The sequence below is a fragment of the Canis lupus genome, chromosome 21 (genome assembly GCF_048164855.1).
Source record: "Canis lupus baileyi chromosome 21, mCanLup2.hap1, whole genome shotgun sequence".
NCBI lineage: Eukaryota > Metazoa > Chordata > Mammalia > Carnivora > Canidae > Canis > Canis lupus.
The window spans coordinates 42,658,615-42,680,513 of record NC_132858.1 but is presented as its reverse complement, the minus strand read 5'-3'; the positions used below and the strand labels follow the sequence as shown (position 1 = coordinate 42,680,513).

At 39.7% G+C, this 21,899-nt stretch overlaps 1 long non-coding RNA gene across 2 annotated transcripts in view; it reads left to right on the top strand.

Moving 5' to 3' along the window:
- LOC140613081 (uncharacterized) overlaps positions 1 to 21,899 on the top strand; it is a 412,316-nt gene that overhangs the window by 119,597 nt on the left and 270,820 nt on the right. The gene's annotated exons all lie outside the window — the stretch shown is intronic.

Here is a 21,899-nt window from a genome sequence, read left to right as displayed (position 1 = left end):
CTGTAATTTAGCTCTGATTCCTCCCAGCACAAAGAAAAACAATGTATTCTAAGTTGGTGAGGAAGCCAAAGTTGCAGTTTCTGAGATGAACACAAGAAGAATTTCCCTAGATGGATGTTATCCAGTGGTAAGAAGCTCAAAACTGAGCCCGATTGCAGATTGCGCAAGAGCAATGACTTTTCAGTGTCAGCACTCACTTGTCTTGGTAAATGTCACCCTGAACTGTAATTCATAACATGATGAACATATGCAGACCCCCGGCTGGAAGGCAGTGCTCCTAACACCACCAAACAGTATGGCTGCCCAACCAGTTCTCATAAATTTTCTACTGGACTCCAAACTGGACTTCTCTTGCCTTTGAAAGTATTCTAAGAAATGTTAACTTTGAGATTTTTTTCCCAAGTACTGAAATTAGCTATGTAAACTGTATATATATATATATTTCTCTTTCCTGTGAGTTTTTCAAGTATATATTCTTTATTTTTTTAAAATTTATTTATTCATGAGAGACAGAGAGAGGCAGAGACCCAGGCAGAGGGAGAAGCAGGCTCCATGCAGGGAGCCCAATGCGGGACTCGATCCCAGGTCTCCAGGATCATGCCCTGGGCCGAAGGCAGGCGCTAAACCCCTGAGCCACCCAAGGATCCCCCTATTCCTTAACTTTAAATGCTAATAGAGAGAGTGAAGATAAAAGGGTGTGATTTAGGGATGTACACTCCAAGGTTAATAAAATTATTAAAGCATAGTATACATATAAAAGCTACATATATTAAATGTATTATAAGCATGGCTTGAAGAAATTGCATAGATTCAGTATGCTTGTAGAACCAGCACTCATTAAAAAACCAGAGCATTACCAGTACCCCAGGGGACCCCTATACCTCTTTCTGTCAATGTTTCCCCTTGACGATAACAATTATTCTGACTTCTTACAGCATAGATAACTTTTACCTGTTTTTGGACTTTATAGAAATGGAATTATGTGTCCTATGCCTAAGCTTCTTTCACTCAAATTATGTTTGTGGTATTCATGTAATTGTGTGTAGTTATAAACCTTTTATTCTCGGTGGTGTGTAGAATTCCATTGTGTGAATAGAGTCTAGAGTGTTTCTGCAACTCTTGATGAGCACTCCGGTAGATTCGTTTGGGGCAATTATGAATAAAGCTTCGGTGGACATTATAGAACACATGTTTTGGTGAATATTTTTTTTCAAATCTCAATAATCTAGGAGTGAATTTGCTGGGTCACATGTTATACAAATGATCAGCTTTGGTGAGATACTGCCAAACAGTTTTCCACAGTGGTTGTACCGATTTACATGAACTTCCATAGTGGTGCCTGAGAGTTCTGGGTTCTTCATAGCCTTGCCAACACTTGCTATCTCTTATCCTTTTCATTTTAGCTATTCCACAAAGTCAACAGATTTTTTTAAAATATTAAAACATTTCAGTTCAAGAGACGTGTACAAATGATAAAACACACACATACGCAAACCACCTTAAATTGCACATAAGGACTTGCAATAAGAAAAACAAAAGGCTCTGTTTCACCCACAAATACCTCTTTCCTAGAGGTAACACTTTAAAAAAAATTTATTCATGAGAGACACAGAGAGAGAGGCAGAGACATAGGCAGACGGAGAAGTATGCTCCCTACAGGGAGCCTAATGCAGAACTCGATCCCAGGACTCTGGGATCACGCCCTGAGCCAAAGGCAGATGCCCAACCGCTGAGCCACCCAGGTGTCCCAAACTCTGGCTTTTTTTTTTTTTTTAAACAGGCTATTTTTTTTAAGGACAGTTTTAGTTTTAAAGATAAATTGCACAGAAAGTACAGTCTCCCCACCCCCATGGGTTTCTACAGTAACTAATACCTTGCATTAATGTGGGTACATTTATTGTGATGGATGAGCCATTCTTGACACATTATTATTAACTACTGTTAGGATTTACTCTTTGTGTTATATAGGTTCCTAAGTTTTGATGAACACAAAATGTCGAGTATCGATACCATTGCAGCATCATTCCGAATAGTTACCACCCTAAAAATGCCCTGTGCTCCACCAATTCACCACTTCCTCTCTCACCCTAAACCCCGACAACCATTGGTCTCTTTATCTGCCTCCATGGTTGTACTTTTTTTCAGAATGTCATTATAGTGGGAATCATAAAGCATGTAGCTTTTTCAGATGGCTTTCCTTCCCTTAGTAATAGGCATTTAAGTTTCCTCCATGTCTTTTAGATAGCTCCCTTCCTTCCTCATCCCCTCCCAGCTCCCCCTCCTCCCTTCCTTCCTTCCTTTCATGAAGGGAATTCAGTTTTTAATAGAGTTTGAGGTTTACAGAAAAATGGACTGGAAAGTACAGAGGTTTCCTCTGTTCTCCCTCCTGTCCCCCGAACACATATTTTCCCCTATTATAAACATCTTGTGTTTGTGTAGCACGTTTGTTACAATTGATGAACCAATATTAAGAATATTATTAACTAAAATCCATAGTTTGTTTTAGGTTCACCGTTCATGTTGTGCAGTCTTGTGAGTTTTGACAAATGCATAATGTCATGTTTTGAAGCATTTCACTATCATACAGGATAGTTTCACTGCTGTAAAAATTGTCTGTGCTTCGTCTGCTCATCTCTCCCTTCCCCCCGAGTTCCTGGCAACTACAGGTTTCTTTACTGTCTCCAGAATTTGAGGCAACACTTTTAACGGTTTCAGGTTTTTATTCTTTTATTGGTTATCTTTGTAATTCTAAATAGTATACTGTACTGCTGTTTATGATTTATCAGTATTAGGCACCATCTACTGACTTCCTCTATGAAGACGATACATAAGTTCAGTTAAGCCACCTCTCTCCTCTCGCCTCACCTTCCCGTATGCTTATCTTACTGAATTCCTGTCTTTATTACTGTTTCAGTCAGGATCCAGCCAGACAATGAGTCACTATAGGTATTTTAAAGAGTTATACATGTGATGGGATGGTGCAGAAGCCAAACGAAGGATGGTCAAGCAATCAGGAATAAGTATCATCAGAAAGCTGTTTCCACTCCCAGGGCTGCAGAATCATAGAACTGTGCCTGGTAGAGCTGGGAATAGAAGAGGCTGCCTGGAAAGGAGCTAGGATCTCTGAGGAGATAAAATCACTGCTAGAAAGTACGACGGGAGAGAGGACAATATCTGAGCTTATACCGTCCTCCCCTTTTCCAGCCAGGCTTCCATTGGTCAAACCACTCTGGAAGCCAGTTGACAAGGAAACTAAGAAATAGAATTTGTAGGAGAAGTTCAGGAACTGGATCTGAGGGCAAACAGGCATAATGGATGAAGTTACATATGTGTGTGGTTAGGGTTCTCCAGACAGTCGGTAAACATAGGATTTGGCTCACATGATCGTGGAGGTTGGGAGGGGCAGACCCAGGAGAGCCCATGGTGTAGTCTAGTTTGAATCCAAAAGTCTACAAATCAGGAGAGTTTATGTTGTATGTTCTAGTCCAAGTCTGACTCTGAAGACAGGAAAAGACCAATATTCCGGCTTGAAGACAATCAGATAGAAACAGTGGGTTCTTTCTTACTCAGCCTTTTGTTCTATTCAGGACTTCAATTGATTAGATGAGGCCCACCAGTATGTGGGAGGGCAATCTGTTTTGCTTAGTGTCCCGACTCAGTTGTTAATTGTACTCAGGAACATCCACATGGACTCACTAGAAACGATGTTTAACCAAATATCTGGGCACCCTATGGCTCAGTCAAGTTGAAACATGAATTGCAGGATGTAATTTTAAAATAGATACTTAAATTTCTCTTACTTGTTCTTTCAGTTTTCACTCCCTACATTGTAAGATAAATGCCTTCCTTATCCTTCTGGCACTTTTTCTTTCTCTCCTGCCCCAGTTAGATTTGGACCTTTATTTGTAATAGTTGTTAACATTGTTATTTGGCCCTGTAATCAAGTCTCTTTTAGCTTGTCCATGTAAATAGATGGTTTACATTGTTGTGATTATGTAAATAGAATCCAAATCTTAGAATTACTGATCCTTCCTTACAACCCTTGGACCTTTTGACTTAGGACAGCTCTAGCATCGGGGTGAAATGGACTCTTTTACTTTGTGGTCCATCGTGCTTTACACCACGCCATATCTTGGTTGGCTCATTCAGACTTAAGACCATCTCATGGATATTTTTTGGTTTTCCTTAATTTTCTGATTGCATTTCTTTATTTTCTTTCAATGTTCTCAAATCATGCCGCATGTGTAGTCATCGTGTTTTCCTCTTAGAGTTGTCTTATTGGATGCTTCTCTCCTCCTGCCCCAAGTTAGCCTGGAGGCTCAGTAGGCCTGCTTCATAGCTTTCATTCTGATGTTTTCCTTTGTGGCTGTCCTAATTCGGTTCCATAGTTTCATGGTAACATGACGGTCTGGGAAGGTAGTGAGTGTTGAAGAGCCTGGGTGCGTAAGTCAGACTGCCTGGGGTTAGGCCTTAGTCCTACCACTCACCAACTGTGTGACCTTAGGTAAGCTGTTTGGCTTCTTCTTTTTTTTTTTTTTTTAAGATTTTATTGATTTATTCATTAGAGACACAGAGAGAGGCAGAGACACAGGCAGAAGGAGAACTCAACTCCCTACAGGGAACCTCACAGGGACTTGATTCCAAGACCTCAGGATCACAACCTGAGCACCTGAGCCAAAGGCAGACGCTCAACCACTGAGCCACCCAGGCACCCTTGGTTTCTTTTTCTTTTTTTTTTCCCTTGGTTTCTTTATAACACAGTTTTTCTCATCTATAAGATAATAATAGTAATAGTATATACTTAATAGGATTGTTTTATGATTAAATGGAATAATATGTGAAAATCACTTAGAAGACTACCTGGCACAAAAATAAGTAATCAGTTAACACTAGCTATTATCAATTATATTTTTTCTTGTTTCTCCTCCCCTTGTTTTTTTTTTTTCTCCCCTTGTTTTGCTGGAGTACATCCTCAGATAACTTCCTAAAAAAGAATGAATAGAGTTAAGTGTTCTTAGACTTTGCATGTCTGAATATATCTTTATTCTGTCCTCACATTTAATTGACAATTTTTTGGTTTTTTTGTTTTTATTGAAGTTTGATTTGCCAACATGTAGTCATCCCGTACTCATCCCATCAAGTGCCCTCCTCAGTGCTCATCAACCAGATACCCCAACCCCCCACCAACCTCCCCTTCTGCAACCCTTTGTTCATTTCCCAGAGTTAGGAGTCTCTCATGGTTTGTCTCACCCTCTCTAATTTTTCCCACTCATTTCCCCTATAATCCTTTCACTCTTTATTATATTCCCCATATGAGTGAAGCCATATAATGATTGTCCTCTGATTGACTTACTTCACTCAGTATAATACCCTCCAGTTCCATACACGTCGAAGCAGATGGTGGGTATTCATTGTTTCTGATGGCTGAGTAATATTCCATTGTAATTGCACCCAAAAGCATAAGATACCTAGGAATAAACCTAACCAAAGAGGTAAAGGATCTATACCCTAAAAACTACAGAACACTTCTGAAAGAAATTGAGGAAGACACAAAGAGATGGAAAAATATTCCATTATCATGGATTGGAGGAATTAATATTGTGAAAATGTCAATGTTACCCAGGGCAATTTACATGTTTAATGCAATCCCTATCAAAATCCCATGGACTTTCTTCAGAGAATAGGAACAAATAATCTTAAGATTTGTGTGGAATCAGAAAAGACTCCGAATAGCCAGGGGAATATTGAAAAAAGAAAACCAGAGCCGGGGGCATCACAATGCCGGATTTCAATTTGTACTACAAAGCTGTGATCATCAAGACAGTGTGGTACTGGCACAAAAACAGACACATAGATCAATGGAACAGAATAGAGAATCCAGAAATGGGCCCTCAACTCTATGGTCAACTAATATTCGACAAAGCAAGAAGGAATATCATATCCACTGGAAAAAGGACAATCTCTTCAATCAATCGTGCTGGGAAAATTGGACAGCCACGTGCAGAAGGATGAAACTAGACCATTCTCTTACACCAGACACAAAGATAAACTCAAAATGGATGAAAGATCTAAATGTGAAACAAGAATCCTCAAAATCCTAGACGAGAACACAGGCAACACCCTTTTTGAACTTGGCCACAGTAACTTCTTGCAAGATACATCCAGAAGGCAAGGGAAACAAAAGCAAAAATAAACTATTGGGACTTCATCAAGATAAAAAGCTTTTGCACAGCAAAGGATACAGTCAACAAAACTCAAAGACAACCTACAGAATGGGAGAAGATATTTGCAAATGACCTATCAGATAAAGGGCTAGTTTCCAAGATCTATTAAAGAATTTACTAAACTCAACACCATAGAAACAAACAATCCAATCATGAAATGGGCAAAAGACATGAACAGAAATCTCACAGAGGAAGACATAGACATGGTCAACAAGCACATGAGGAAATGCTCCGCATCACTTGCCATCAGGGAAATACAAATCAAAACCACAATGAGATACCACCTCAGGCCAGTGAGAATGGGGGAAATTAACAAGGCAGGAAACAACAAATGTTGGAGAGGATGCGGAGAAAAGGGAACCCTCTTGCACTGTTGGTGGGAATGTGAACTGGTGCAGCCACTCTGGAAAACTGTGTGAAGGTTCCTCAAAGAGTCAAAAATAGAGCTACCCTATGTCCCAGCAATTGCATTACTGGGGATTTACCCCAAAGATACAGATGCAGTGAAATGGCAGGACACCTGCACCCCGAAGTTTCTAGCAGCAATGTCCACAATAGCCAGACTGTGGAAGGAGCCTCGGTGTCCATCGAAAGATGAATGGATAAAGAAGATGTGGTCTATGTATACAATGGAATATTCCTCAGCCATCAGAAAAGACAAATACCCACCATTTGCTTCAACGTGGTTGGAACTGGAGGGTATTATGCTGAGTGAATTAAGTCAATCAGAGAAGGACAAACATTATATGGTCTCATTCATTTGGGGAATATAAAAAGTAGTGAAAAGGAGTAAAGGGAAAAAGAGAGAAAATGAGTGGGAAATATCAGTGAGGAAGACAGAACATGAGACTCAGGGTTTGGGAATAGTTTTCCATGGGTCTAGCTCCTGCTGGGTTCTTGTGTTCATCCTTTGAGTCATTGTTTCTTTCTCATGAAAGGTAGCCTGTGTCTGCAGCTGCATGGTTGTGTGTCTACTTACTGATTGTAGGAGTTTGTGGGTCCAAAGCCCTTACTCATTTTACTCTCTGGGATTCTTTTAAGTAAATCCTTCTCTACCTTGCACTTCTGCTAAGACTGATAAGGAATGATATTCCTAACCTTCCATTTATACAATAACAAAGAGAACCATAGGCCCTACAGTTTACCCTGGGAGGGTATGCTTATGTCACAGAACACTGGGTTTCTCCAAGACTCTGCTTCATTTAGGAAACCTTTCTGGCATCTTTTTTTCAAATGTCATCTGTTCAGTTTTGTCGTAAAGTTCTTAATTTCACCTTTCTATAAGGGTTATATCGTTGCTGTTATCTGTGCTCATAAAATCTGAGACTACATTTCAATGGTACTGACTAAATGCAAGTGGCATCATTAGGGACGTGTTCAGAAAGCTGCCACCCATGGCTTGAATGGAATTTTACTTATAAAACAAGCTCAGGCCATACTACTTTAAGGCAATAATGTCATCTGCACCAAGCTGCAGGGAATGGCTGAGCTGCCAATTTCTTTATGACCTACTACAAAATATTGGAAAGAATGTTAGCAGTCATTAATACTAATAATACCAATATTTACTGGTCATTTATTGCTTACCCTCTTCCAGGTGTATTACATGTATGAGCATTTCAGGCTCACAGCAAATTGAAGAGGTGGAAGGGTTGATGTTTTTTGGAAGTCATTCTTTTTCTTCTTCTCCAAGTGGAAAATTAGCTGTAATATTCCTAGAGTATGTGGCTTCACCAAAATCCCTCCAAGACTTCCTTTGCTTATCAATGCATCAAGGAAACTTTTAAGAATTCTAGAATTTAATACTTGTGGGTTGTAGAGAAACCAGTCCAGACTTTTCAAAAACACATTAAAGATCCATGCTGTTCAGTATACTTTTGGAATGGATCCTTGGAATGTGATCCTGTGGGTGTATTGGCTTTGTGGTTCTGTTGGTGAGAACCTTGCCTACCAGGAGGCACTGTAACCTTTGTATCTATTAATAATTACCAATTAAAGTAAAAAGAGCCTTTTGCTTTGTCTTCTTGTTGACATTTTCTAATGTATGCTAAGTTAACAAGTTTCATTGCATTTAATTCTTACTGTCATATAACCACTGTAATATCATTACAGAGCAATAATGGCCCTGGGTGTAGCATCAGCTCTGGAAACTTCAGCTGTGGCCATGGTAGCAGTTAGGGTGGACTCCGCCCAGTTCTTGGCCGCTTGGGTTTGTCTGCTTCTGTCTATTTATCTCCCTCTCAGCCCCATCAGCAGTGAGAATCTGCTGTGAGCCTCCAATGAGTCTCTAGATACAGACACAAATACCGATAATTTCTCTGGATAATCTTTATGACTGGCTGTGGCCTGAGTAGTGGGGCTAGTTCTGACAGGAGCACCTGATAGGGGCCATCAAGCAGTGTCTGTGCTCTGCCTGAGAAAAGGGCAATATAAATTTCAGGCACTTCAAGGCTTCCTTTCTCCCTGCAGACTGATGTATTTTTGTCATTGTCATCCACTTACCAAACTAACCTAAACTTTATGATCAAGAAAATGGGAAAATGGGGCTCGTGCATCCTTTGAGGATTGGAATGCAGGTACTGGTTTTAGATATCTTACCAAAAAATAGCAAATTACCTAAAAAGGTGGAGGTGGGACTTCGGAATCTGGGCCTTTATTAAGCACTCTGTGATTCTGCTGAGAGGGGAGAGGTAGCAGATCACACTTTAAGAAACCCTGCCTTAAAAAGTTTTAGCTCTTTGGATTTTCAAAGCACTGTTTCTAACCTGGTTAGCAAAGCTCTGGAAGGTCTTTGTGAGTATAAATTTAGAACTTTTTGATAACTGGATCCTGTTCTCCATTTTTTTTTTATTACCATTCAATGCTGTCTTCTCCAGAGCTTTCTTTACTTCCTTTGCATCGTTTCATTAGGCATTTGACCAAACTTGTCAAATAAACTTTTCTTCAAATTGAATATGAACATTTAAGAGCACTGACATATTCAATACCCAAATATTTTATTATCTCTGGTAGGAGTTGGTTCTCTCTGTGAAAGAGAATAAGTAAATCAATGCCGTTTTTCTTTTTTTTTTCTTTTTTTTTTTCTGCACATAAGCAAACAAATGTGCAAGGAAGCATGCTAGGTACTGCCTGAAGGGAACAAGGAGGTCAGTGGTGTAAATCAGATTTTTGTCATCGAAAAAAGACAAACTTTTTATGTGATTAATTAAAATAAGCTGTGCTTTAAAAAAAATAAAAGGAAAGATAGCCATGAACTCAGATAAAAGTTAGGCAATTAAGTATTTTTTTCCCTAGGGCAGCAAGGAGTTATGAGAAATACCATCATCTGTAAATTTGGTACGAAAAAGTTCCATAATAAGATTATAAAACTTATCTTTAAAATTTGGTTTTTGTACTGCCATTTTTCCTTTGTTCTTCAAAGCCAAAGAAATTTCTTACTTCAGCTTTTAACATGAAATGAAAAGACATTTTTCCCCCTATATTTTCTTCTTGCCATTTTAATAAATTTATTTTTTATTGGTGTTCAATTTGTCAACATACAGAATAACACCCGGTGCTCATCCCATCAAGTGCCCCCCTCAGTGCCTGTCACCCAGTCACCCCCACCCCCCGACACCTCTCCTTCCACCACCCCTAGTTTGTTTCCCAGAATTAGGAGTCTTTCATGTTCTGTCTCCCTTTATAATATTTCCCACTTATTTTTTCTCCTTTCCCCTTTATTCCCTTTCACTATTTTTTATATTCCCCAAATGAATGAGACCATATAATGTTTGTCCTTCTCTGATTGACTTATTTCACTCAGCATAATCCACGTCGAAGCTAATGGTGGGTATTTGTCGTTTCTAATGGCTGAGGAATATTCCATTGTATACATAAGCCACATCTTCTTTATCCATCATCTTTCAATGGACACCAAAGCTCCTTCCACAGTTTGGCTATTGTGAACATTGCTGCTAGAAACATCGGGGTGCAGGTGTCCCGGCGTTTCATTGCATCTGAATCTTTGGGGTAAATCCCCAGCAGCGCAATTGCTGGGTCGTAGGGCAGATCTATTTTTGACTCTTTGAGGAACCTCCACACAGTTTTCCAGAGTGGCTGCACCAGTTCACATTCCCACCAACAGTGCAAGAGGGTTCCCTTTTCTCCGCATCCTCTCCAACATTTGTTGTTTCCTGCCTTGTTAATTTTCCCCATTCTCACTGGTGTGAGGTGGGATCTCATTGTGGTTTTGATTTGTATTTCCCTGATGGCAAGTGATGCGGAGCATTTCCTCATGTGCTTGTTGGCCATGTCTATGTCTTCCCCTGTGAGATTTCTGTTCATGTCTTTTGCCCATTTCATGATTGGATTGTTTGTTTCTTTGGTGTTGAGTTTAAGAAGTTCTTTATAGATCTTGGAAACTAGCCCTTTATCTGATAGGTCATTTGCAAATATCTTCTCCCATTCTGTAGGTTGTCTTTGAGTTTTGTTGACTGTATCCTTTGCTGTGGAAAAGCTTCTTATCTTGATGAAGTCCCAATAGTTCATTTTTTGCTTTTGTTTCTTTTGCCTTCGTGGATGTATCTTGCAAGAAGTTATTGTGGCCGAGTTCAAAAAGGGTGTTGCCTGTGTTCTCCTGATGGAATCTTGTCTCACATTTAGATCTTTCATCCATTTTGAGTTTATCTTTGTGTATGGTGAAACAGAGTGGTCTAGTTTCATTCTTCTGCATGTGGATGTCCAATTTTCCCAGCACCATTTATTGAAGAGACTGTCTTTCTTCCACTGGATAGTCTTTCCTCCTTTGTCGAATATTAATTGACCATAAAGTTCAGGGTCCACTATTAGGTTCTCTATTCTGTTCCATTGATCTATGTGTCTGTTTTTTTTTTTTTTTTATTGGTGTTCAATTTACTAACATACAGAATAACACCCAGTGCCCGTCACCCATTCACTCCCACCCCCCGCCCTCCTCCCCTTCTACCACCCCTAGTTCATTTCCCAGAGTTAGCAGTCTTTACGTTCTGTCTCCCTTTCTGATATTTCCCACACATTTCTTCTCCCTTCCCTTATTTTCCCTTTCACTATTATTTATATTCCCCAAATGAATGAGAACATATAATGTTTGTCCTTCTCCGACTGACTTACTTCACTCAGCTATGTGTCTGTTTTTGTGCCAGTACCACACTGTCTTGATGACCACAGCTTTGTAGTACAACCTGAAATCTGGCATTGTGATGCTCCCAGATATGGTTTTCTTTTTTAAAATTCCCCTGGCTATTCGAGTTCTTTTCCGATTCCACACAAATCTTAAAATAATTTGTTCGAAGTCTCTGAAGAGAGTCCATGGTATTTTGATAGGGGTTGCATTAAACGTGTATATTGCCCTGGGTAACATTCACATTGTCACAGTATTAATTCTGCCAATCCATGAGCATGGAATATTTTTCCATCTCTTTGTGTCTTCCTCAATTTCTTTCAGAAGTGTTCTATAGTTTGTAGGGTATAGATCCTTTACCTCTTTGGTTAGGTTTATTCCTAGGTATCTTATGCTTTTGGGTGCAATTGTAAATGGGATTGACTCCTTAATTTCTCTTTCTTCAGTCTCATCATTAGTGTATAGAAATGCCACTGATTTCTGGGCATTGATTTTGTATCCTGCCACACTGCTGAATTGCTGTATGAGTTCTAGCAATCTTGGGGTGGAGACTTTTGGGTTTTCTATGTACAGTATCATGTCATCTGCAAAGAGGGAGAGTTTGACTTCTTCTTTGCCCATTTAAATGCCTTTTATTTCTTTTTATCTCCTGATTTCTGAGGTTTGGACTTCTAGTACTATGTTGAATAGCAGTGGTGAGAGTGGACATCCCTGTCTTGTTCCTGATCTTAGGGGAAAGGCTCCCAGTGCTTCCCCATTGAGAATGATATTTGCTGTGGGCTTTTTGTAGATGGCTTTTAAGATGTTGAGGAATGTTCCCTCTATCCCTACACTCTGAAGAGTTTTGATCAGGAATGGATGCTGTATTTTGTCAAATGCTTTCTCTGCATCTATTGAGAGGACCATATGGTTCTTGTTTTTTCTCTTGCTGATATGATGAATCACATTGATTGTTTTATGAGTGTTGAACCAGCCTTGCATCCCAGGGATAAATCCTACTTGGTCATGGTGAATAATCTTCTTAATGTATTGTTGGCTAGTATCTTGTTGAGAATTTTTGCATCCATGTTCATGAGGGATATTGGTCTATAATTCTCCTTTTTGGTGGAGTCTTTGTCTGGTTTTGGAATTAAGGTGATGCTGGCCTCATAGAACGAGTTTGGAAGTACTCCATCTCTTTCTATCTTTCCAAATTCTTCTTGCCATTTTAAAGCTGAGCTTTTTAAAAAGCCTTTCGTGTATTAATTCTTTTTCTCTCTCTCCTTTGTACAAAACCAGCTCTGAGATTGGGAATAATGTTGACTCTTGCTAACCCAAGCCCAGTGAATTTAACTTCTCATAAAACCAAGTATTTTCTCATAAAACCAAATGAAGAGACTTTGCCTTTATATCTTAGAGTTCTATGTCCAGCCCTTTGGCAAGATTCCTTTGAAATAATCTGTAACATGGTGGAGACACTGTCTCTGGAAGGAACTGTCCGATTTGACCTTATATGTTGATTTTTCTAGAAACCTAGGCATTGAGAGTGCTGGAGATTGGTTGGTAGGACAGGGAGACTGTAGAAGTGCAAAATACCTGGGTTTACCTGAAGCCAGTGGAGCAGAGGAAGTTCCAACATTGAGAGTGCTGGAGATTGGTTGGTAGGACAGGGAGACTGTAGAAGTGCAAAATACCTGGGTTTACCTGAAGCCAGTGGAGCAGAGGAAGTTCCAAAGTCTTGGAAAAGCTTGGCTCAGAGGGGCTCAGCTCTCCATTGTTGTGGAATTAGTGAAGAATACATTCATGAGAGCCCACATGACGGATGCCTCCAGAACTCTCATTGGGACTTGTTCCTTTGTTTTATTAAGTCAACTGTCTTGGGGGATACTTACTTCACCTTTGTGTGTCCACAATACTTCTTCACACTAATTGTGCTGTAACTAACCCCCTTATGTGTCTCTTGCTCCTTTCCTAGACCAGGTGATCTTCCCTGGCAGGACTTGTCTTTCTCATCTGTGTGTCATTACAGCAGTGCCAGCCACGTGCAAAGGAGCCGGTATGCATGGGATGAATGCAATGCACTGATGGAGTTTAGATAAACCCAGAACATAGGCTCCCAAATTTTACAGAACTATCGGTGTCCTTTCCGCTTTATGTGTAACAGAAGCCATCTGCAGTGGAGATTCTCTCCCTCTCTTTCTTTTTATAAACACCTGTATAATTAACTTTCGATTAATTTTAGCATTTTATGATCAAATCAATTGGCTGAAAACCTTGCCACCTCTTACCATCTTATTTGCCACCCAATAACACTTAATAACCACGACTCTAGAGTCCCTTAGCAAGAATTAATATAGTACAGTGATTGAGAGGGTGGCCCCTGGAGCCTGGCTGCCTGGGTTCGAAAATCCATCCTTCCTTTCCTGACTAGCAGCAGGCCTTTGGACAAGCTACTCAGTTGCCTCTGCTGTAAAAATAGGCACAGCACAGCACCTACCTCACAGAGCTCTTACTTGAAATCAGCAAGGTAACGCGGGCAAAACATTAGAATCGTGCCTGGAACTTGGTTAGCTTCGAGTCAATAAGTGTCAGCCTTTAGTAGTGGTGACGCAAAAAACCTTAACAAAGTCTCTGCTTGCCTGCTTAAAATTTTCGTCTTGGCATGTGTTGAAAGCAAAGAAAAGCTGCAGGATGTAAAGTGCCATACAAGGTCAAACTTGTTTGGGAGAATGAGGTCAAGTTCACTGGTCGTGGTAAGTAGCAGAGGGTGCCCTAGGGCACAGGGATGCACAAGACTTGGCCTCGGTACAAACTGCTTTCAAAATGACTGGAAATCCATAGGATAGAGGGAACAAACTGACTTTGATTTAGTTCCTCTCGTACACCAGGTACTATTCTCTGTACTTCATCCTTGTTTTTCTATCAGGCACAACTAACAGTCCTGTGAGATAGCTACTATTACTACCTATACCATTACATGGTTCTACTATTTGATAGATGAATAAACTAAAGCTTAGAAAGGTTAACAAATTTACCAAATACCACATCTATGTAGCAGAGCTAGGATTTGAACCCATATCTCTTGAACTCCCTCTGCTAATCTTTATAAACATCTTCAGAAGAAGTGAAATGAATTAGTCATGCCCTGGGTGATATAGGACTGGATACTACAGGACTATGGAATCCCAAGGGGGAAAGAGCCAGTTTAGGAACGCTGTTTTGTTTATCATTGGATCTCTCATAGTTTACAGCATCGGTGTGTGATATTTGTGAAATGAGTAAGTTTATGAATGAATGAACAGAAGTGTGAATTCCGTGCTCCTGTGATGAGATTGTTTAGTTTGGCTGAGGATCCCAGGGCAATCTGGCTTACATCTTAAGCCATTGTATGTGCTTCCTGCTTTAGCTGTCATAGCAGGTGAGAGAGAAGGTTATTTAGTATAACGTTTGTCTCAAATTACTTGTAGGCCAGTAAAAAAGCAGACCACAGATGCAATCCGTGGGATTCTATGCTGTTTTAAACCCTTCTTCCCCCACCCCCAAGTGCCATCCTAGAACCTCTGTGTACTCAACCTTGCACGCCCCACTGTCCCCCCCACAGACACTTCTGATTTATGATGACATCAGCTCCATAGACTGCTACAGGTGATAACACGGACTAGGTTCCGAGTGTATCCTAACTCCCTTCCACCTCCTAAATACTTTCATAAAGTTCTACTCACTTCACAAATACTCAACGCTCATGCTGTATGCTTCGGGAAATGCAGGTTTTACTTAGATAAACTACTGAGCTGATGAATACAACAGAACCAAATGGAGTAATGGGTATGGCACAAGGGATATGCTGCAATAAGGATGGGATATGTGGGAGTCAGTGGGGAGGTGAGAGAGGGAGAGGGGGCACTTGGGAGGGGCTTTACACGGAAATTCACACTCTAGCAAAGCTGGGGAGGTGCCACTTGCATTCCTTTGCACCAGAACTTTTTGTCCCTGGCACACGGTGTCCACTTACTATCCACTTCACAGCCCGAGGATGGACCAGCTGCCCCCCGCAATCAGAGGAGAAATCAACCACCAGAATCCACTCATTCTCCTGCCCTATAATGTTGACCCTCTGGCTGGTATTGCTAAAAGCCACCTATTTTCTTTATAATACTATAGAATGGAGAGATTTTCCTGTGCCAGACTTTCTCGCTTGCTTCTCAGTTCATGTATTTACCCCTGGCTTTATTCAGCCACTCAACAAAATTTGATTGAAGGCCTCTATGGGCCAAGATCTTTTTTTTTTTTTTTAAAGATTTTATTTATTTATTCATGAGAGACACAGAGAGAGAGGCAGACGGAGAAGCAGGCTCCCTGCGGGGAGCCTGATGTGGGACTCGATCCTGGGACTCGATCCTGGGACTCGATCCTGGGACTCAATCCTGGGACTCCAGGATCATGCCCTGGGTTGAAGACAGATGCTTAACTGCTGAGCCACCCAGGGATCCCCTGGGACACGATCTGTTTTAGAGGCAAACACCTGCCTTGGGGGTGTCAGTGGGTGATTCCTATGTTCTGTTCTTGCAGCTCCTCCATCAGGCGCGTCGCTCCAGAACCTTCTGTTGCTTTTTCATTGTCATTTGGCAGATGTCTGCCTGCTTCTTCCCTCTAATTAAGTGCAGGGCGGAATTCAGGGCTTTGGGTATATGGGTGATTATAGTGAACGGACTCCTGGATGTGTCTATTATCTTGGTGAATTGTGCATATTTTTCCTCCTAAAGTTGGTTTACTCTTGAGCTAGATATTTAGAGCAAAACAATTCAGAAGGGGCTCAAGAGACAAAGTTGTTGGCTGAGTCCCCAAACCTGGGAGCAAATGCAGTTGGGCTTAGGGCCTCTGAATGTGGAGCTAGCCTGTTGTTGGCTGAGAGCCTGTCTGTCCTCCACTACTAAGCAGTACAGCTGGAAGGAGGATTCTCATAGTCGGATTCTCGGTCTAGTGTTTTCTCTGCCGACTCATTTGCCTGGGAGGGCTTAGCCCTTTCTGGACCTTTCTTATGTTTTGCTGCAGGAATCAAGTACAAGGTAGGTTTCTCAGGTAGTTATAGAAGGGGCTGTGACAGCAAAGAGGGTGGGAGGCAGGGAAACCTGGCAGGAGAGAGAACACTGAAGCAGCAGGGGAGTGAGTTTGAGGGATGCTTTGTTTCCTTCCATTTTGTTCTGGGCTGGCCTTAGGATGTCTGGTCCTGAGCGCTAGTGGATTTTGTATACTGGCAATGGCCAGGGGAAGGAGGGGGCATCTTGTATAGGTTCCTCACAGTCTGTGAGAAATAGGTGTGTGTGTGTGTGTGTGTGTGTGTGTGTGTGTGAAAGAGAGAGAGAGAGAGAGAGAGAGAGAAGGAGAGGGGATACAGGAGGGGTGTGTGATACTTATTCTGATTGCCTATTTAAGTGACATTTTCAAATGATTCAGATCATGGGGCATTGTCCTTAAAAATAAAAGTAGGTCCTAAAAATAATAATATTAATAAATAATAAAATCAGACCTAGAACTTGATGTGCATTGTTGAAAAAAAAATCCTTCTAAATGTTTCTCTGATTTGAGAAATTGGTTTTGGTCTCTGAATTCTGAAAGATATGATGGAATATTAAAGATGGTCTGGAATGGCACCTTCATTGGTGTGATTTTTTTTTGAATAATGTTGACACACAATGTTACACTAGTTTCAGGTATACAACCTAGTGATTTGACAACTCTATGCATCATGCTATGCTCATCACAAGCGTAGCTACCATCTGTCAGCACACAACACTATTACAGTACCATTGACTATTTCCTGTTCTGTACCTTTCATCCCCATGGCTTATTCATCCCATAACTGGAAGCCTATACCTCCCACACCCCTTCACCCATTTTGCCCATCCTCCTAGCCCCCTCCTGTCTGGCAATCATCATTTTCTTTTCTTTCTTTTTTTTTTCCCACCATTTTGTTTTCTGTATTTATCAGTGAGATTTTTTCATTCATTTCACAGATTGAGCATCTGGTAGGAGAAACCTGAAATGTATAGTCAGATGAATTATTCCAGTCAATGTAGAGCAAGGCCAAATGGGGTGAGTACAGAGTGAACTGTTTGGAAGCTGAGTTCACAGTCAGCACAACTACCAACCCATGGTGAGGTTTTTAGCAAAACAGGGTTCTTTCTATTCCAGAATTTCATGACACAGGTTAAAAGTTTTACATGCATCGTGTACAATCAAACCTCCCATCTGCGTGAATCATTGGGGAAAGAGGGTTTCTGATGGAATTATTCAGACAGACGTTCATCTTTCAAATCAATGTTGGAAAATGATGATTGGAACTCCAGGATCCCAGGCCAAGATTCAGAAATGTGATTCATTTGCCATGAGGACATTTTGAAACTGAACTTAATATTGTGCAGGTTTAGGTCTTCTGTTTTGGTCACTTTTTAGTTAAAATGTTCAGTAAGCAATGCTTATTTTAGTAATGGTAGAGCTAACGTCTGAATAGGGGCATCACTCGAAAATTAATGCATAAGGTTTTTCTGTTTCTAATATAAAGGAGAGTCATCTATTAGCATAAACTATGCTTTGAAGATAGGGACCAGCACATGGAAAAAATATTGTGAGTCTATTGCGGAATACGGTCTTTGTTATGGTGAAAGATGATTATCAAAATTCCAACATTGTGACTGAGTTGCTGTGATGGGCAAAAGGAGAGTGAAATCTTGGTTGAAATACATAATTGTTCTGGAAAATAGGATTGTAAAATAGGATTCCAATGAATTATTTTGCTAACTGTTCTTTATTACACAAAATAATGTATTATATATGGAAAACTAACCTCTCTTCCTGAGAAAAAAATGTTATTCGAGAAAACCTTGCTAATATAAAGGCTCCTGGAAATTCTACAGAAGATCCTCTTTTCTGTAGATTTGTTCACTTTCTCACTACTCCATAAACCTTCTTTTCTGATGTTTTAATTTGGTGTTCTAGATCTGACAGGGTGCTGCCTCCCTCAGATACTTAGAGAAAGTCTTTTCTTATAGGATTGCTTTATATTTTTTTTTAAAAAGATGTACTTAAGACTTCTCTTAGGGGATCCCTGGGTGGCGCAGTGGTTTGGCGCCTGCCTTTGGCCCAGGGCACGATCCTGGAGACCCGGGATCGAGTCCCACATCGGGCTCCCGGTGCATGGAGCCTGCTTCTCCCTCTGCCTGTGTGCCTCTGCCTCTCTCTCTCTCTCTCTCTCTCTGTGACTATCATAAATAAATGAATAAATTAGTTAAAAAAATAAAAAAAAAGACTTCTCTTATATACCTACTCCTATCATGATGGCCGTGGGATGTAAGTTGTTTCCACTTTTTCTGGAGAGTAAGTTGGCAAGTAGTCATGATGATTTTCAGAACCTTTATCTATTGCTGCTCATACTTTTAGCTCAGTAATTTCATACCTGGTATTTTGTTCTCAGGCAATAATCAGAGATTAAAGACTAAACTGGTGTACAGAGATGTTTATGTAAGAACATACATTAAAAAATTAGAAAAGAACGACATCCAGCAGTGGGACAATAATTATGTTGCAACATACCTACCCAGTGAAATTTTATGTAGTCATTAAAGTCATGTTTTTATAGCCCATTTAGTGCTCTGATGTTAAATGGAAAAGAGAAAGAATATATAAAGCACTGGAGGAGATATATTCCCAGTTTTCTTTTAATCAAATACCTCAAAACACTTTGAGATACGATTTACATACAGTAAGATTTTCCCTGTTCAGGTATATTTTGTGATTAGTTTTGACAAATGTGTAGTCATTTAATAATCACCACAAGATATAGACTCTACCACCACCAAAACTTTCCTTTTGCTCTTTGTGGTCAATACTCTTCCTCTACTCTCAGTTCTTGGCAAAGTATAGTTTCACATTTTCCAGAATGGCAGATAAATGGAATCCTGCAGTATGCTGTTGCTTGCATCTGGCTTCCTTCATCTCTGAGATACATCTGTGCTGTGTGCATCAGTATTTCACTTTTTTTTAAGTGGGGGTGGGGAGTGGGGGTTGGGGAGAAGCAGAGGGAGTGGGAGTCTTAAGAGAGACTCTTAAGCAGGCTCCATGCATGCCCAGCACAGAGCTTGGTCTCACCACCCGGAGATCATGACCTGAGCTGAAATCAAGAGTCAGATGCTTAACCACTGAGCTACCCAGGTGCCCCATTACATTGTAGAGACGTTTGTCCATTCCTTGGTCAATAGACATTTATTTGGATTGTTTCCAGTTTCTGGTGATTGTGAACCACAAGTAGAGGACATAATCTTTTTATTTCTTGTGGGTAGACACCATGGGAAGATTACTGAGTCATTTTGTGAGTGTAAGAAATTGCTAATCTCTTTTTGAGTGCCTGTGCCATTTTGTACTCCTACCAGCTGGGAGAGTTCCAGTTGCTTTGCATCCTCTACACTCATGGAATTGTCGGTTTTAAAATTTTAGCCATTCTAAGAGGTGTATAATGGAATCTAATTTTCCTAGTAATTAATGCCTTATATCTTCCCATGTGCTTATAGGCCATCCATATATTTTCTCTAGTGAAATGTCTATTTAAGTCTTCTAAAATTGTAGTTGTTCTTTAATAGAGTTTTGAGAGTTCTTTATATATGCTATATATAATTCCTTTGTCAGATATGTGGTTTGCAAATATTTTCCCCAGTTTATAGCTTATCTTTTCAATTTCCTAATAGTGTCTTTTTAATGAACAAAAGTTTTAATTTATCAAGTTAGCTATTTTTAATTTTATGGTTCATGCTTTCTTGTAATAAACTTCTTAGCTTGAATAGTTCTAGATTTATAAAAGAAATTGTGAAGATAACACAAAGAGTTCTCATACTCCCCAACACACTTTCCCTCTATTAATGTAAATATGGTTCATTTGTCATAACCAATGAATATGGTTTGTTTTTTGTATGTATCTTATCTAAGAAGTATTTGCTTGTCCCAAAGTCACAATGATTTTCTATAGAATATTTTTCTGTGAAAATTTATAGTTTTAGCTTTTAGGTTTTGGTCTATAATACATATTCAGTTACACTTTGCATATGATCTGAAGTAATGTTGAGATTGATTTTTTTTCTGTGTGGGCATTCAGTTTTTCCAGCACTGTTTGCTGAATAGGCCTTTTATTAATTAATATGTATAATATATAATGTATATATTGTATTTTATTTTATTATATATTATAAAAATATATAAATATAAATTTTTATGTATATATAATTTATATTTAAGAATTTATATATATTTATAAAATATATAAATGTTTTATTATGTATTAATATATATCAGCCTGGCTCTGTTTTTCTGTATGGGCATTCAATTTTTCCAATACTATTTGCTGACTAGACCTTTTATTAGTATATATATATTATATTTATGTTATATACATTATGTATCTTTATTATATATAATAAAATATGTATATATGTATATAAATATATAAAACAGTCTGGCTCTGTTGTGGTTCCTCTTTTTCCATATGGTTTAGCTTAGAAGCTGGGAATCCTATGCTCTCTACTTCCACATCTACCCTTATAATAAACTTCCATTACTTAAGAAAACTTGAGTGGATCTCTGTTTCTTGTAACCTAAAGGAAACTTACTAGCAAACATAACAGTCCAAAAAAATTATTTTTTTTTCAATTTTTAACTCCAGTGCATTTCTTTTATCATCCATTGGGAAGTTCTATTTCTTCTATTTTCTGGCTTTATGGGGGGAGGATGAATGACTAAAGAAAATCATGTGCTGGCCCCAAAGCTTCTCCTCCAGGGTTTGGCTTCTTACTATAACATTATATTTCTGATTGTTGTAAATACATTGTTGAGATCAAGGGATAACATTAATATGTTAACCAATTATTTATTTATTTATTTTAATTTTTTATTTTTTAAAGATTTTATTTATTTATTCATGAAAGATATAGAGTGAGGCAGAGACACAGGCAGGAGAAGCAGGCTCACCGCTGGGAGCCCAATATGGGATTCGATCCCAGGACCCTGAGATCATGACCTGAGCCAAAGGCGTATCCTCGACCACCGAGCCACTCAGGTGCCCCTAATTTTAAATAAATTTAAAATTTTGTTTTGCATATTATTCCAGATCAAAGATCAGAATTCTCAAAATAAGTAAATTCTGAAAGAGAATTACAAGTAGAAATTTTCTGAAAACAGGCCAAGACTGTGCTTGTGGAAGTGGTTATCAATGATGGTAAAAGGGTCACCAAAGCTTGGTTTTGCACATGTGATGGTGAAGGTCATGGACCTAGGCTTAAAGGTCATCTCCAAGACTGTCTTAGCTGTGTGGGCTTGAGCAGATTACAAAGCCTCCTATGGCCTCAACTAAGGGGGTGATTGGGAAGCTCCCTTCAGGTCACACTCAGGGTACAGAGAAAGAGGTCAGGGGCTGTAGGTCAGTTCATCTCTGCTCCTTCTATTCCCAGCTCTCAGGCCAGGGGCCTGAAGGCCTGTGTGTGTGTGTGTGTGTGTGTGTGTGTGTGTGTGTGCGTGCC